This window comes from Scardinius erythrophthalmus (genome assembly GCF_964197995.2).
Source record: "Scardinius erythrophthalmus genome assembly, chromosome: 4".
NCBI classification, from domain to species: Eukaryota; Metazoa; Chordata; class Actinopteri; order Cypriniformes; family Leuciscidae; genus Scardinius; species Scardinius erythrophthalmus.
Window position 1 is genome coordinate 27686289 of NC_138224.1, and position 16859 is coordinate 27703147.

Consider the following 16859-nt stretch of genomic DNA (forward strand, 5'->3'; position numbering starts at 1 on the left):
GCATTTAGAATGGGTTCTATAGTTATGTGCGTTTGAATATGTGCGCAGGTTTGGAATTCCCTACAAACCAAGCCTAAACAAAGTACTGCCGTTTCCTTAGAATTTTTGATACAGAATTTTATTTTATTTTATCAATTCGGGGTAGATACGCGAATTGAGTTTCCCGACAACGCTTTATCTGTAGAGTGGTAGTGGGATCCTCCATAGGGAGAGACTAGTTGGCACTTCAGCACTGCGTTGTCATCGGGTCCAGGCGCAGGTCCTTCATCAGATCTGGATACGGCCTGGATCCGGCAGGCTGCGGGAAAACCTCGGGATAAACAAAGACACTAAAATTAGCGTAGATGCCATTCTTCTTATGATGTAACGAGTACATCAGGATTTATGGGAAGTGTTCCCGGTTCCAGCTGACCTAATCTATGCAGCCTAACATTGAATTATAGAAGTCTATAATGTATTATGTGAATGCTAGGTCAAAGAGATGTGTCTTTAATCTAGCTTTGAACTGACTGAGTGTGTCTGCTTCCCGGACAATGTTAGGAAGACTGTTCCAAAGTTTTGGTGCTAAATAGGAGAAGGATCTACCGCCAGCAGTCTATTTTGATATTCTAGGTATTATCAACTGGCCGGAATTTTGAGATCGCAATAGACGTGAAGGACTATAATGCGTTAAGAGCTCGCTCAAGTACTGCAGAGCTAAACCATTTAGTTCTTTGTAAGTGATCAGAAATATTTTAAAATTGATGCGATGTTTAATAGGGAGCCAGTGCAGTTTTGACAGAACTGGGCTAATATGGTCATACTTCCTGGTTCTGGTAAGAACTCGAGCTGCTGCGTTTTGAACTAGCTGTAGTTTGTTTATTAAGCGTGCAGGACAACCACCCAGTAGAGCATTACAATAATCTAGCCTTGAGGTCATAAACGCATGAACTAATTGTTCCGCATTTGTCAATGAGAGCATATGGCGTAATTTAGATATATTTTTAAGATGGAAAAATGCGGTTTTACAGATACTAGACACGTGACTTTCAAATGAAAGATTGGTATCAAAGAGCACACCCAGCTGCAGGTTCCTAACTGACAACGAAGACTCGACAGAGCATGAAGTTTTAGACAGTATTCTAGGTTATTACGTGAGGAAGTTTTTTGTCCAATAATTAGAATCTCTGTTTTTTCAGAATTAAGTAGTAGGAAATTACGAGTCATCCAATTTTTTATATCCGCTATGCATTCCATTAATTTTGTGAATTGGTAAGTTTCGTTAGGTTTTGATTAGGGGTGGGAATCTTTTACCATCTCACGATTCGATTCGATTCCGATTCTTGAGGCCACGATTCGATTCAAAATCGATTTTCGATTCAAAAAGATTTTCGATTCAAAACAATTCGATTTTATTCATAATGATTTCTAATCAGGTTTCTGATCATGATCTACTCTCATCTGCTTTGCTATACAGAATGACAAACGGAGACATTAAAGTGTCTTTTTCACATTTATTAAGTTCAATTCTCAGGGAAGTGCCTTTTATCAAAAACATTGAAAAAAAAGTTTTTACTTGGTACTTTTAAAGCAAAGTATTTATGATGACCCATAACGAACATACTTCCAATACTTCCTATATTAATTTTATTATAAAACAAATGGAAGTGATTTGGCAAGTCAACTGTAAGGTTACATTTGCCAGCATATGTCCCAACATTGCTGAGAACCAACAGGAAAATAAATGTGTGCTTGTACTAGCAGCATACTTGTAGTAAATTAATACAAACTTCAGCATATTCTGAATCTCTAGCATAGTAGCATTTAATAATAGACTTCTAACCAACATCCTCTTGTTATTTCCAATGAGCAATATAATCCTTCAGACAAAAAAAACATTTAGTTTTCGTTCAAAAATATAGAATTATGTACCAGAAGCTATCATAACGTATAATGCTTGTGGACTTATGCATATTCTGAATAATTAGTAAACATACAAAGTCGCTCTTGACTTATACACAACTAAATAATAAAGAGTTATGACTTGAAATGTTTGCTGTATACCACAATCAAAAACAGCTTATACAAAGAAACTGAATGAACATCTGCATAGAGTAACTTACAGTAAAAATTAACTTTTTGTGACTGGCATTGCACATTTGGCGCTCAGCCATCATGCGTCCGTTATGTGCGCGTCTCTGTTATGTGCACGCTACAGACTGTCCGCGCACGTGCACGTCCGCTTCAGAGTTCCGCCTTTTGCGTTTCGTCAATGTTACGTTATTAGAATTTTTTTTTTTTTGAAAATCGATTTTTGACATTTGTGAATCGATTCAGAATCGCCCACGTCCCGAATCGCGATTCATCTAAGAATCGATTTTTTCCCCCACCCCTAGATTTGAGGAAATATACAGCTGAGTATCGTCAGCATAACAGTGAAAGCTAATGCCATGTTTCCTAATGATATCTCCTAAAGGTAGCATGTACAGAGTGAACAGCAACGGTCCTAGTACTGAGCCTTGTGGTATGCCATACTGAACTTGTGATCGATGAGACATCTCTTCATTTACTGCTACAAACTGATAACGGTCAGATAAGTATGATTTAAACGATGCTAGTGCAATTCCACTAATGCCAACATAATTTTCGAGTCTATTTAAAAGAATGTTGTGGTCGATAGTGTCAAATGCAGCACTAAGATCGAGTAACACTAATAGAGAGATACAACCACGATCGGATGATAAGAGCAAATCATTTGTGACTCTAACGAGAGCAGTCTCGGTACTATGGTACGGTCAAAATCCGGACTGGAAATCTTCACAGATATAATTTCTTTCAAGAAAGGAACACAGTTGTGAAGACACTGCTTTTTCTAATATCTTTGACAGAAAAGGTAGATTCGAGATCGGCCTGTAATTGACTAATTCTGTAGGATCAAGTTGCGTTTTTTTAACAAGCGGTTTAATCATAGCCAGCTTAAAGGTTTTTGGTACGTATCCTAGAGACAAAGATAATTTAATGATATTAAGAAGAGGATCTATGACCTCTGGAAGTATTTCTTTCAGTAGCTTAGTCGGTATAGGGTCTAACATACATGTTGTAGATTTAGATGATTTAACGAGTTTAGTAAATTCTTCCTCTTCTATAGCAATGAACGAATCAAATTTTCCCTCAGGGAGACTACAATGCACTGCCTGATGTGATACTGTGGTAGACAGTTGCATAGTTATAATTTTCTCCCTGATATTATCAATCTTATAAGTGAAGAAGTTTATAAAGTCATTACTGATGTGTTGCTTGGAAACTTCTGGGTTTGAAGCTTTCTTTTTCGTTAGTTTAGCCACCGTTTCAAATAAATACCTAGGATTATGTTTAGTTTCTTCTAATAGGTTTGAAAAATAAGCAGATCTAGCAGCTTTTAATGCCTCTCTGTAAGCAATCGAGCTCTCCTTCCATGAAATGCTAAATACCTCTAGTTTTGTTTTCTTCCAGTTGCACTCCATTTTTCTGGCTGCTCTCTTAAAGGTGGTATCAGCGATTTCAGGCCCAAACATAAATGATCACATTCATCTAATTTTTCGCTAGCTGCATGCCCCATAAGCATGCTGTCAAAAAACCGCGTCTCTCTAGGTAGCCTAGGCTCTGAGATCTGCACACAAAAACAGCTGTTTTCAGTCTGTTTGGCCAAACAATCAAAACCCAAACAAATAGTGTTCCAACCAATCACCGACAGGGGCGGGTGTTGTGAGGTTTTCGCGTGCAGCCGTCATAGGCAGTCGTGCACGAGCGCAAAACCTCACAACACCCGCCCCTGTCGATGATTGGTTGGAACACTATTTATTTTGGTTTTGAGTGATGTTGATACCAACTGTTTTTGTGTGCAGATCTCAGAGCCTAGGCTACCTAGAGAGACGCGTTTTTTTGACAGCATGATTATGGGGCGGGCAGCTAGCGAAATATTAGATGAATGTGATCATTTATGTTTGGGCCTGAAATCGCTGATACCACCTTTAAGGGCCCGAGTGTGCTCGTTGTACCACGGCGTTGGACTATTTTCTTTAATCTTCTTTAAGCGCAACGGAGCAACTGTGTCTAAAGTGCTGGAAAAGAGAGAGTTAAAAGTTTCTGTTGCAATATCAAGTTCTTCTAAGCTATCTGGGATGCTGAGATGATGAAACTGATCAGGAAGATTATTGATAAAGCAATATTTAGTGGCTGAAGTGATAGGTCTAACATATTTGAAACACGGAGTTGGCTTTGCAGCCTTGGCTAAATGAAGTTAACACGACACTAGATAATGATCTGAGATGTCATCGCTCTGCTGCAGAATTTCAACGGCATCAACATCTATTCCATGTGATAATATTAGATCTAGAGTATGATTACGACAATGAGTAGGTCCTGACACGTGTTGTCTAACTCCAATGGAGTTTACAATGTCTTTAAATGCCAATCCCAATGCATCTTTTTCATTATCGATGTGTATATTAAAATCACCAACAATTAGTACTTTATCTGCAGTCAATATTAATTCTGATAGAAAGTCCGCAAATTCTTTGATAAAATCTTTATGGTGCCCTGGTGGCCTGTATACAGTAGCCAACACAAATCTCAAACGTGATTTATCATTTATACTATATATTTTTACATTAAGTACTAACACTTCAAAGGAATTATATTTAAAACTTGATTTCTTAGTGGTTTTGAAAATATTACTATAAATTACAGCAACACCTCCCCCTTTGCGTTTCAAACGAGGCTCATGTTTATAACAGTAATCTTGCGGGGTGGACTCATTTAAAGTAATGTAATCGTTTGGTTTTAGCCAGGTTTCTGTCAAAGTCAAGTCAAGTCAACTTTATTTATATAGCGCTTTTCACAATACAGATTGTATCAAAGCAGCTTCACAGTATTAAATAAAATAGTACATCAGTGTTTGTTTCTGGTGTAAAACATCCACGTTTGGTAATGCTGATCAATAGCACTGTTGAATCGATTAATCAAATTAAGTATCCCCAACTGAGCAAGCCAAAGGCAACAGTGGCAAGGAACCGAAAAACTCCATCAGGTGACCTAATGGAGAAAAAAAAACCTTGGGAGAACCCAGGCTCAGTCGGGGGCCAGTTCTCCTCTGGCGTTTATGAAGTAGAGACCGGATTAAACTGTAAGATTAAAAATGTTATATAAATGCCTGGCTGAAGAGATGCGTCTTTAATCTAGTTTTAAACTGGGAGAGCGGGTCTGAGCAACGAACAGTATCAGGAAGACTATTCCAGAGTTTTGGAGCTAAATGTGAAAATGCTCTCCCTCCTTTGGTGGATCTGGATATCCTAGGTATGACCAAAAGCCTCGAATTTAGTGATCTTAAAGAGCGTGATGGATTATAGGGCGATAGAAGATCCGTTAAATAAACTGGAGCTAAGCCGTTTAGGGCTTTATAAGTCAGTAGCAATACCTTGTAATTAATACGGAACTTTATAGGTAACCAATGTAGTGATGATAAAATTGGTGTTATATGGTCAAATTTTCTTGATCTAGTAAGAACACTAGCGGCGGCATTTTGGACTAACTGTAGCTTGTTTATTGAGGATGCAGGACAACCAGCTAATAAAGCATTACAGTAATCTAGTCTCGAGGTCATGAATGCATGAACTAACTTTTCTGCATCAGAAACTGATAGCATATTACGTAACTTAGCAATGTTTCTAAGGTGGAAAAAGGCTGTTCTTGTAACATATGAAATATGATTTTCAAAAGACAAGTTACAATCTAATATAACACCCAGTTCTTTTACTGTAGAGGATGAAGTAACAGGGCATCCTACTATGTTAAAGTTGTATTGTGAGAGGTTTTGTGGGTGGTTTTTTGAACCGATGATTAGTACCTCTGTCTTATCTGGATTTAATAAAAGAAAATTGCGCGTCATCCAATCTTTTATATCTTTAACACACTCTGTTAATTTGGATAATTTAGCGTTTTCATCCGGCCGTGATGAAATATATAGTTGAGTGTCATCAGCATAACAATGGAAACTAATTCCATGTTTCCTTATAATATTTCCAAGTGGCAGCATATATATTGAGAATAATAGAGGGCCTAACACAGATCCCTGCGGCACTCCATAGTTTACTGGAGTTATGATCGATTTTTCTCCATTTAAATAGACAAAATGGTAGCGGTCAGATAGGTTACATTACATTTACATTTATTCATTTAGCAGACGCTTTTATCCAAAGCGACTTACAAATGAGAACAATAGAAGCAGTTAAACTAGCAGTAGGACAACAAAATGCAAGTGCTATGACCCTTCTCAGTTTAAATAAACGCATTTTTTTTTTTTTTTTTTTTTAATAGAACAGAATAGAGTAGTAGAGAGAAAGTGTTAGTATTACTGGATCAAGTGCTGTCGAAAAAGAAGTGTCTTCAGCCGTTTCTTAAAAGTGGCTATGGACTCAGCCGCTCTGGTTGAGTTCGGCAGATCATTCCACCAGCAGGGAACAGTCATGGTAAAGGACCGAGAAAGAGATTTTGTGCCTCTTTGAGATGGCACCACAAGACGCCGTTCACTTGCAGAGCGCAAGTTCCTGGAAGGCACATAAGTCTGAAGTAAAGAGTTAAAGTAAAAGGGAGCAGAACCAGTGGTTGTTCTGTAGGCAAACGTCAGTGACTTGAATTTGATGCGAGCGGCAACTGGCAACCAGTGCAGTTTTGTGAGGAGAGGAGTGACATGTGCCCTTTTCGGCTCGTTAAAGACCACTCTAGCTGCGGCGTTCTGGATCAGTTGCAGAGGTTTGACTGTGCAAGCTGGAAGACCAGCCAGGAGAGCGTTGCAATAGTCAAGTCTGGATAAAACAAGCGCTTGGACAAGGAGTTGAGTAGCATGTTCTGATAGGAAGGGTCTGATCCTCCTAATGTTGTACAAGGCAAATCTACATGACCGGGCAGTTCTTGCAATGTGGTCTGTGAAGTTCAATTGATCATCAATTACCACACCAAGGTTCCTGGCTGATCTAGATGGAGTTATGGATGACGAGTCTAGCTGAATGGTGAAGTTGTGGTGAAGTGTTGGGTTGGCCGGGACCACGAGTAGCTCTGTCTTCGCAAGGTTTAGTTGAAGGTGGTGGTCCTTCATCCAGCCAGAAATGTCTGTCAGGCAGGCTCGATAGATAGGTATGATCTGAACCAGCTTAATGCTTGTCCTTGAACACCGGTATAGTTTTGTAGTCGATTTAAGAGTATTATGTGATCTATAGTATCGAACGCAGCACTAAGATCAAGTAAAACTAGTATTGAGATACAGCCTTGGTCAGAAGCTAAGAGTAAATCATTTGTGATTTTAACGAGCGCAGTTTCAGTGCTATGGTGCGGCCTGAATCCAGACTGAAACTTTTCATAGGTGTCATTTTCTTGCAAGAAAGAGCCCAGTTGGGCAGACACAACTTTTTCTAATATTTTGGACATAAAAGGAAGATTTGAAATGGGTCTATAATTTGCTAGGTTATTTGGGTCTAATTGTGGTTTCTTAATGAGAGGTTTTATAACTGCCAGTTTAAATGTTCTTGGAACATGACCTAAAGTTAAAGATGAGTTAATAATATTGAGGAGAGGCTCTTCCACTATAGGTAACACTTCTTTCAATAGTTTAGTTGGTATGGGATCTAATAAATATGTTGTTGTTTTAGAGGAAATGATAAGTTTATTTAACTCTTTTTGTTCTATAGTTGTAAAGCACTGTAATTGTTCTTGAGGGGTGATAATCGAGGCTGAATTATAAGGCGCGATTGAGGATTGAACGTTTACAATTGTGGATCTGATGTTTTCTATTTTCTCAGTGAAAAAATTCATGAAATCATTACTACTAAACTGTAAAGGGATATTTTGTTCAGGAGACATCTGTTTATATGTTAGTCTAGCCACGGTGTTAAATAAGAACCTAGGATTGTTTTGGTTGTTTTCTATTAGTTTGCGGAGGTCAAACACAGCACATCTAGATTATTATCTGAAATCATATCATTAACAATGAGTGCTTTTGAAGTAAGCGATCGAATATTCAGCAACCCAAGCTTTAGCATTTGCTCATCTGTATTATAGCTGTTTTTTATTTGTTGAACATCAATTAAATTTTTAACCTTAGATGGGTTAAAACGTTTTTTTTTTTTGGATTTCCAAATTCGGGGAACAGACACAGTCTCTATATGATGATAGCTAGGTGAAAGAGGCTCTATGTGATGGGATTTATCTGACCTTGGTGACGCGAGGCCGCTAGCAGACAGTCGGTTAAGCCAGTCTGTCTGCTTCCTGACCTGAGCCCCAGATTGTCATGTTTGAGGTGAATACAGAATACAGACAGGAGCAATCGATCAGCACTTTAATCAATATTTTCAAACAATGTAAGTTTCATAAGACTATATATGAACAACTAAGTAAAAAAAGTATATTTAATAGGCTACTCAAAAAGAGTTAACACAACTACAAGCCAAGTATACTTTGAATACTTAATTATACTTTCAAGTATATCTAGATCAAAAGATTGAGTCCAAGTACAGGCCAAATATACTTGGACTTTTCTCTCAGTGTAAGTCAAGTACACTTAAGTGTAATTTAAGTATATTTCTGAGAAGTACATAGAGTATATTTTTGAGAAGTATATAAAATGTAGACTGAAAGTATGCTTTCTTATTTTTAGTTGAAAAGAAGTATATTAATAGAACACTTGAATAAACTTTAAATTATTATTATTGCTGTGTACAAGATCAGGTTCAGTTCCATTCTCATTTTATTTACTTTATAAGCTATTCCACCCGAAAGCTTGTTATTATATAAACATGAACATGTTAGTTTATAAGACAGTGTGTAATGTTATGTTTTTAAAAAAGTATTTAATAAGCTACTCAATCAAAATAGTAAAAACATATGTTTTATATCAATATTTTAATAAATATTTTCAAACAATGTAAGTTTCATAAGACTATAACTAAGTAAAAAAAGTATATTTAATAGGCTACTCAAAAGAGTTAACACAACTACAAGCCAAGAATACTTAGAATATTTAATTATACTTTTAAGTATATCTCAATCAAAAAGTATAGGCCAAATATACTTAGACTTTTCTGTCAGTATAAGTCAAGTATTCCTAAGTGCAATTTGAAATATATTTCTGAGAAGTAAATAAAGTATATTTCTGAGAAGTACATAAAAAGTAGACTGAAAGTATACTTTCTTATTTTTTAGTTTAAAAGAAGTATACTAATAGCACACTTGAATAAACTTCTTTTTCATAAGGGCAAGCTTCTGGGATGGATCTGCTATGCTGTTGTATTCTTCCAATGCAGCAGCTAGCTTCTTCTTCTCACTCCTTCTGAGACGCAAAATATGGCAGCGCTTGTTGCTATCTGAATGGAATTAATGTTTTTTCTGCGAAATTGCAGCTGGAAAACAAACACAAGGTGTGGCAATGATAATCTCAGGTACTGTTTATGTGCTTTATTACATGTTAAAAGCATGCAATGTGACTTTGAATATCATTTAGTGCTCCCAGCTTTGTTAGCCTGGCTCCGCCCTCCTACCTATTTCCACTCAATTTTCATTTTCCTTCAGTACTCCATCTGGGTTTGCGGTATATTCTTGGGTTTTCTCCGGTCAATTTTTTACCGGTCCAATCAGCGAACAGAGGGAGTGGCTGAGAACGATGATGTGATGTTTTGCGCTAGTTTGAATTGTAGTTCAGTAATGGCATCGGAGAAATATGCAAGCGAAGCCATTCGGTCCATTGTGGCAACGCTGAAGAATATCCATAATTAAAGCCAGTGGCCGGTTTTGTTGGTGGCCATGATGTTGTGGCCCTTTTCCCCACGGGGTTCGGGAAAAGCTTGATTTACCAGCTCACTCCATTAGTGGTGAAAGAGCTGGCTAAGGCAAACGTTATCAATGCTAAGCCGATAGTTGTTGTCATCTCCCCTCTTGTTGCACTAATGGAGGACCAAGTGAAGGAGGCAGAAAAGTTAGGAGTTCGTGCTGGGCAACCCGGCGTGCACGATGACTGTGAAATTTTGGATGGACGCTTGAGCCTGGTGTTCAGGAGCCCCGAGTCCTGGCTGCTAAACAACAAATGGCGACGAATGCTAGCCTCGACCATATACCAGGACAAGGTCCATGTTACATACCAGTTAAACAACATAAGTAGGGCTGTTTTTGCATACTCAATAGCTTAGGCTAATGTTGTCATTTGAACTTATGATATAAGATTCATGAGGAATCTTGTGAATCTGTGTTGCTTCTACCTAACGTGTTGTGGAATATCTCATTTGTATGCTATTATAACATCAATATTCTGTCTATGGATAATCTCTGCTGCAAGGATTAGTTACTGGCCCTGTAATGAAACAGAATTGCGTGATTAGCTGGATTTAGTGCATTTCATGCTCATAGTGCTGTTCATTAAGTCCTCCATGCCATAGCCTATAACACAAACACTTTGACAACATGTTTGGTACATTATAAAATGGAGCAAGTGTTTATCTTGTAATTTTTTCATACTCCCAGGTATACCTGTTTTGGCGCTGACTGCCTCAGCTGACATCAAGTCCAGAAGCTCACATCAAGTCATCAGACTACTCCATATGGACAATGCCGTTCAAATCATCGCTAGTCCCAACAAGACAAACATCCGTCTTGGATTGTGCAAGGTGCCCAGCCATCACATGAACTGCCTAGACTGGATAGTTCAACATGCAAAAGACAAGGGTTCAACCATGCAACCTGTATTAATTTACTGCCAAACGCTGAAATCAGTGGGGAGAGTTTTCTCATACTTAAAGGCGGAACTGCAAGGACATGCCTGGGCAGGCTGTGATCTGGACTGTAGAAGTGACAACCTCCTGATTGGCATGTTCCACAGCAAAACCCTCCCCAAAAACAAGGAGAGAGTGTTGGCTTCACTGAGGGGGGAAGGGAAATGCCGGGTAGTTGTTGCAACTACAGCTTTGGGGATGGCGTTGAATTTCCCTAGTGTTTCACATGTAGTAATGTACGGGGCTGCAGGGGACCAATTTTACAACAGGTGGGCAGGGCTGGAGGGCATGGTCAGCCATCACATGCCATCCTCTACAACACTGGACAGTTTTTCAAGGTGGATGAAGAGGTAAAACAACTGCTTGCTGTTGGAAAAAGCGCATATTTTAGGAAATCTCTCTGCACATTTTGAGCCTCGCCATTTCTGTTGTACATACTGTCAGACTGTTTGCTCTTGTTCATCTGGCACATGTACAGAACCCACGCCAAATTATGAACTGATTGGAGATGAACCAATTAATCAGAGATCTAGGCATGTGGACGCATATGACAAATCTTTGATTGCAGATTTGCTGAATGACTACAGGGGTAGTTTAATCAATTCCTCTAATCGACTGTACACCTCACATGCAGCTTGCACTGGATTCAGTCAGCAACTGGTGGATGCAGTGTTGAACCATTGTCAATACATATTTGACCTGTCATACATTATTGCTAACCTTCCTGTGTTTTAGATTGGACCATGCAAAGGAGATTTTAATTATCATTAGTGATGTTTTTGGGGATTTTGATGTGGATTTGTAATATGATTCAGGGAGGTATTTAACTGACCCAGATCTCTATTACAGTAACTACTTTGTTTATGATGATGCTGTTGTTGAAGATGCACTCAGGGGGCATGTCAGTAGCAGCTGTACATATTGTTGTAAATGTGTGTTTGGTTGAAATGTGTGCTTTTCTAAAAAAAACTGTACATGTGTGCAAATAAAAGTGTGCAAACACATACTTGTAAGACCATAATTAAAGTATAAAAGAAGCGATACGACACACTATGAAAAGGTGTTGTATACTATACCCTCTGCAAATGGAGTAAGAATATTCATTACAAATTCTTTAACCAAAAAGTACTAACATCATTATATACAAGGACAATTGGAGTATAGACATTGTTTAAATATTTACTCCTTGTCTGTACATAACACAATGAATTATTTAAACAACATATAAACCAACATTCCAAGTAAGCATTCTATGACAGAGCTTCTGATTCTGATTCCGTCACTGATTAAAGTGATATAGCCCTCCAGTCTTTCAGTCTGGAACGCATCCATTGCCATAAGTCCTTATAATTTAGCTTGGACAGATTGTTTCTGTCAAAGTTAGGGAATGCAGAGAAATGTCTTCCTGGTTGGTGGTTGAAAACTTCTGTCTTCCTAAATACCTCAAGTACAGTTAAAATGTTGTTTTTGAGATCAGCTGCATGGTGGATGCCACTAGGCTGGGATAGCTGCAGCTCCCTGTCTGCTGTGTCCATCAGGGTTTTTAATACACCTAAGGTTATGGTAAGGTTAGTGCCTTTGCTCCTCAAAAACGATTTAAGAAAGTTGTTGAGGTGCTTGAGGTGCAGATCAAGAGGTATTTTTCCCTTTCCCAACCCTGCTATTCCAGAATCGGTTCCAGATGTACATGTACAGAACCCACGGCCTGCGTTGGTGGTATATGGTGAGCATAGCTTTGTTTATTAAATGTTCTGATTTTTGCTTTTTATGTTTTATTTATTACTGTAAGACTGAAAATACTGTTTGGGACCTCGTCTAATGAGACAAAAGGGCCCTACTGGCTAATTAATATTCGACCTCCCCCACACGGCCTGACTTCTCAGAAACAACTAAGAACTCACACAAGAACATGGTTTAATGTGAATGTTTATCATTGACTGTTATGTTTTTGGTGTCATTTGAAATGTCTCAAAGTGAGTGGTACTGATATCTCATATTCTGATAGATAAAATAAAAGGAAATAAGGTTTATAGAAGTTTAGGGAAAACTGGTTAAGCCATTTGAGGGCGGTTTCCCCACCCCCATGTCACCTGGTCAAGGAAACAAAGGAAGGTGTTTTGGGCTTGGTATTTCGCCCTCTTCTCTGGTGGACGCGGACTGGTTAGGTGGTCTCTCTCTCTCTCTCTTTATTTCTCTCTCTCTCTCTCTCTCTCTCTCTTTCTCTCTCTCCCTCTCTCTCTCTCTCTCTCAAGCTGGGTAAGATTCTTTGGTGTAACCATTGTATAATCATGTTTTAGATATTTGAATTGATTGAGGAATTGATCTCTGATATCTGAAATATTAAATTGTTACATGTGATTAATGTATTACAAACTTAACCAACCAATACTTGATATGGGTGAGGACAAGAACACGTGATAACCTTCCCCGTGTGTTGGCGACCGGCAATTGGACCAATATATCGGGCCTTACAATTACACTTAAAAAAAATATGTATATTCGTTTATTTAGTTTTTAGTTTTTCTTTTTTCACAAATGTATGACTTTTGGAAGTGCAATTTGACTACCATATATGCAGTTTTAATAAAGTTGAATTAACGTAACCTTCTGTCATTTTTACTCTTCAAAGTGTACACTTGCAGGTGTTGATTATAATTAGGCAAATTTACTGATAGCCCCATTAATAGTAATAATAATAATAAGGATAAACAATATTTAAAAAGTATATAATTATCTAACATCTGATTAATTCAAAATTAACCTCAAAACATAAAATGGCTAAAATGCTAATTGGGGGATATCTATAGGCCTATATAACATTAAAAAAAAAATTGTCAGAACGTCATCTCTCAGTTGCTGAATGTTGCGCAACAATGTTGCTACAGCCTTGTCATGTCTTACAATTCTACGTTGTTACAATGTTGCGAGCACGTGGACAGCTACTATGCCATAGCAGAAATGCTACGTGCCAAAGACGTTGCCACAACGTAAATGTGTTTGCTGGGTGTGCACTAGCCGCGAGAGCCCGTACACACGCTGTTCTGATTGGCTGTGGGTTTTGATTGATTTTGAATCATCTCGTAGTTGCGTCACTTCTGGTGTGGACAGGCAAATTGCTTGTCGCTGGAATCTTATCGCATCGCGTCTTGTTAGAACATGGTGTTAGGCATTACTGCACTCTCTTAGCTACAACAAATAAATGATTGTGGCACCCAATGACATAATAATTACATGGTAAAAAAATAACATGGTAAATTCCCAATGTTTCTGTTTCATCTGGCTGACTGTTCAGACACGGTGTGCGGCTTTTGATCCCTCTATTTCTTCTTGTTACATTCTCATATCACCACTCCCATTTCAATCACTTTCTACACAACAGAAATGCATAAAAGCAACTTTATATATTACCTGCCAAGAATAAGAATAATAACAAAGCAAATCAAATAATACCAATTGCTGTACATCTGAAACCCATTGATGAATAACACTATCATCATGCAGTGATAGTTCTGTTTTCCGTGCCTCCAGGAAGTGTTGCTGCACTTGCAGAGCCTTCTGAGTCTACACAATACAAAGTCAACTTTACAAAGTCCAGCATTTAAAGGCAAATGATGTAAGATTTTTGGATCAAAATTTCCAAAAACCACTAGAACAATGTTATATATTTGTGTACTTACATTATCCAAAATGTTTCTAAGAATGTTTAAATAAGAAAATAAATAAGCAGTTTTAACCAGGACATGGACCGTGTCCGTGTGTCGCCAATCAATGAGATTATACCCCTGTTTTCTTCGATTTTCGGTTTTATTTTATAGAAATCTTGGAAACACCAAATACACTTTAATATGTTATGTGTTTTATTAGACAGGTGAGCAACTGTTTGGATGCATTCATCGCCAGAAAACTAATCACTGTTATACATCTCAACACAGTTTGTCTTTTTGTTTAAATCTCGTTTTCTTTATTTACCATGCCTAATATCGATCTAGCTCACTGCAGTGTCTCATATAGTAGCCGCAGAGTGAATGATCGATCTGCTCCAACTGCTATCGTAACGTTAATAAATCTTTAATACATTACCGGTCATCCATTAATATGATTTCTGTCCAAATCTGTCATATTTAGGAGTTTTGCCTTTGAGTTTTCTGCAAATAGATAACACCATTGTATTTGCTTGTAACAGCAATCCTAGATAGGATGCTGTTTACCTGCTCCATTTCCTCAACAATAGTTGACCCAACTCCTTCCTGGTAGGCCCTGCTATACTTGACCTAACAAGTCAAATTCAAATGTGTTTCTTATTATTATTACATACTTAAAACAAATGATAATATACCTCACATTTCCAGGAATGTGCTTTGACATGCATCACAGAGACAAAACGATGCATGTCCAGTAAAGACTGCAGCTCGGGGCACTGCTTAGAAACACGTAGGAGACATGGGAAGTACTACCGTACTACAGGTTACATCCAAAAAGAAGAATTTGATGCTCCCTTGTGACATGTCTGCAAGTCTTTTCTGAAGAAAAAGGTGGTAAGCCAAAATTTTCCCTCGAAACATATTTAAGGCCATAAGGAGAATGCCATGGCATCAGACAGCAATCTCTAATCCCTCCTCATCCAGTTTGCTGCTTGATTTCTTGGCCAAATATTTTGCTGCTGTCCAGTGTGATGCATCACACAATTCTCGATCACATAAATTATATACGTTTTTAAAAAGCTCAAAAAAGATGGCCACTGCTAAACAGACCACACTAATTGTGACAGAACTTTACAATATATATCAATGCTTTAAACAAACAAATCCATCCCACCATGTTTTGAACAAATAAACTGAGTTAACTTATACCAGAGCCATAGAGAGAAAGAGTTGCGGCACTCCCATAGACCTCCGTTGTAAATAATGGCGGCGCTTTTAACCACCCACTTCCGGGATTTGAAGATCGAAAAAGTTCCAAACACTGTCATTTTGGCGTTGGACACCATTCACTTACATTGCTGCGCGTCGAGTTGTTCCAGAGTTAAGTTGTTGAAATATCGACCTCTTTTGAATTGTCAACTGTCTATTTTGTATCAGAGGCCCTTTGCGATGCTTATACTGGTCTTCATTTGTACATGCACAGCGTAATTATTTATATTTTATGTTAGTTGTTTCAACCAATTTTCAAGCACTGCCTGCTAGCTAGTTAGCTAGCGCGACTTCGTCAGTTAAGAGTTCGGTAATGAATCGCTGCCACCTTTATAGCAACTTTTATTTAATGTAATTTTGTGGGATATAGCCTACTAACTTTTCATTATGTTTTATTGTCTTGAGTGAAGCGGCTTGTGAGAACAATGCTGGACCTCTAGGATTGTTATGGCCATCACCAGTCCTGTCTGTTTCATGGATCACCTGCCCCTGGTTTTTGCTTTTCTTTTTCACACAAGCACACATTTTTTGTTGTCTGTCATTGTTTAATAAAAATAGTTTATTTGAAAACCTTCATTTGTATCAGCAATGCTTAAATTCGTTTTTAATCTGTTATAGTTTTGATAATGTGTATGGCTTAATATTAAAATAATATTCTTAGTCTTAACATGATAATGTTCCACGTTGTGGTCCTGGGGTGGCTACTTTCATCAGAAGAAGTGAGCTAGCTTAAGCGAACTCTGAACGGACCGCCACGGCAGACCTCTTTGCGTGATCACGAAGGTAGGCTAATGGCTGAATCAAAATTTATAAGCAAAATCACGGGAATCAATAGCCTAATACAGCCCAGTTGTGCTAAAATAAATATCATGACACGTCCATCATCAGATGAATGATATGGAAAAGTTAAGTTAGAGCCGCGAAAGCCAGTGCTACTACCATGCGAACATGAACACTAAGCTTTTCCCTCCGAAAATATAGCCTAAAACTTGTCTCCAAATGCAAAACTGACATTAACAAAATGCAATAACAGCTGAAAAAGTACTTGGGGTGTGTTTTATTTTATATTTACCGTTCAATAATGCAATCGCTGCTGTCTGTCCCATAGAAGAACATGACAGCCAGCGTATGTTGTGGAACTATTGGGGCTTACATGAACCACGTGACAGCCATAGCGGCG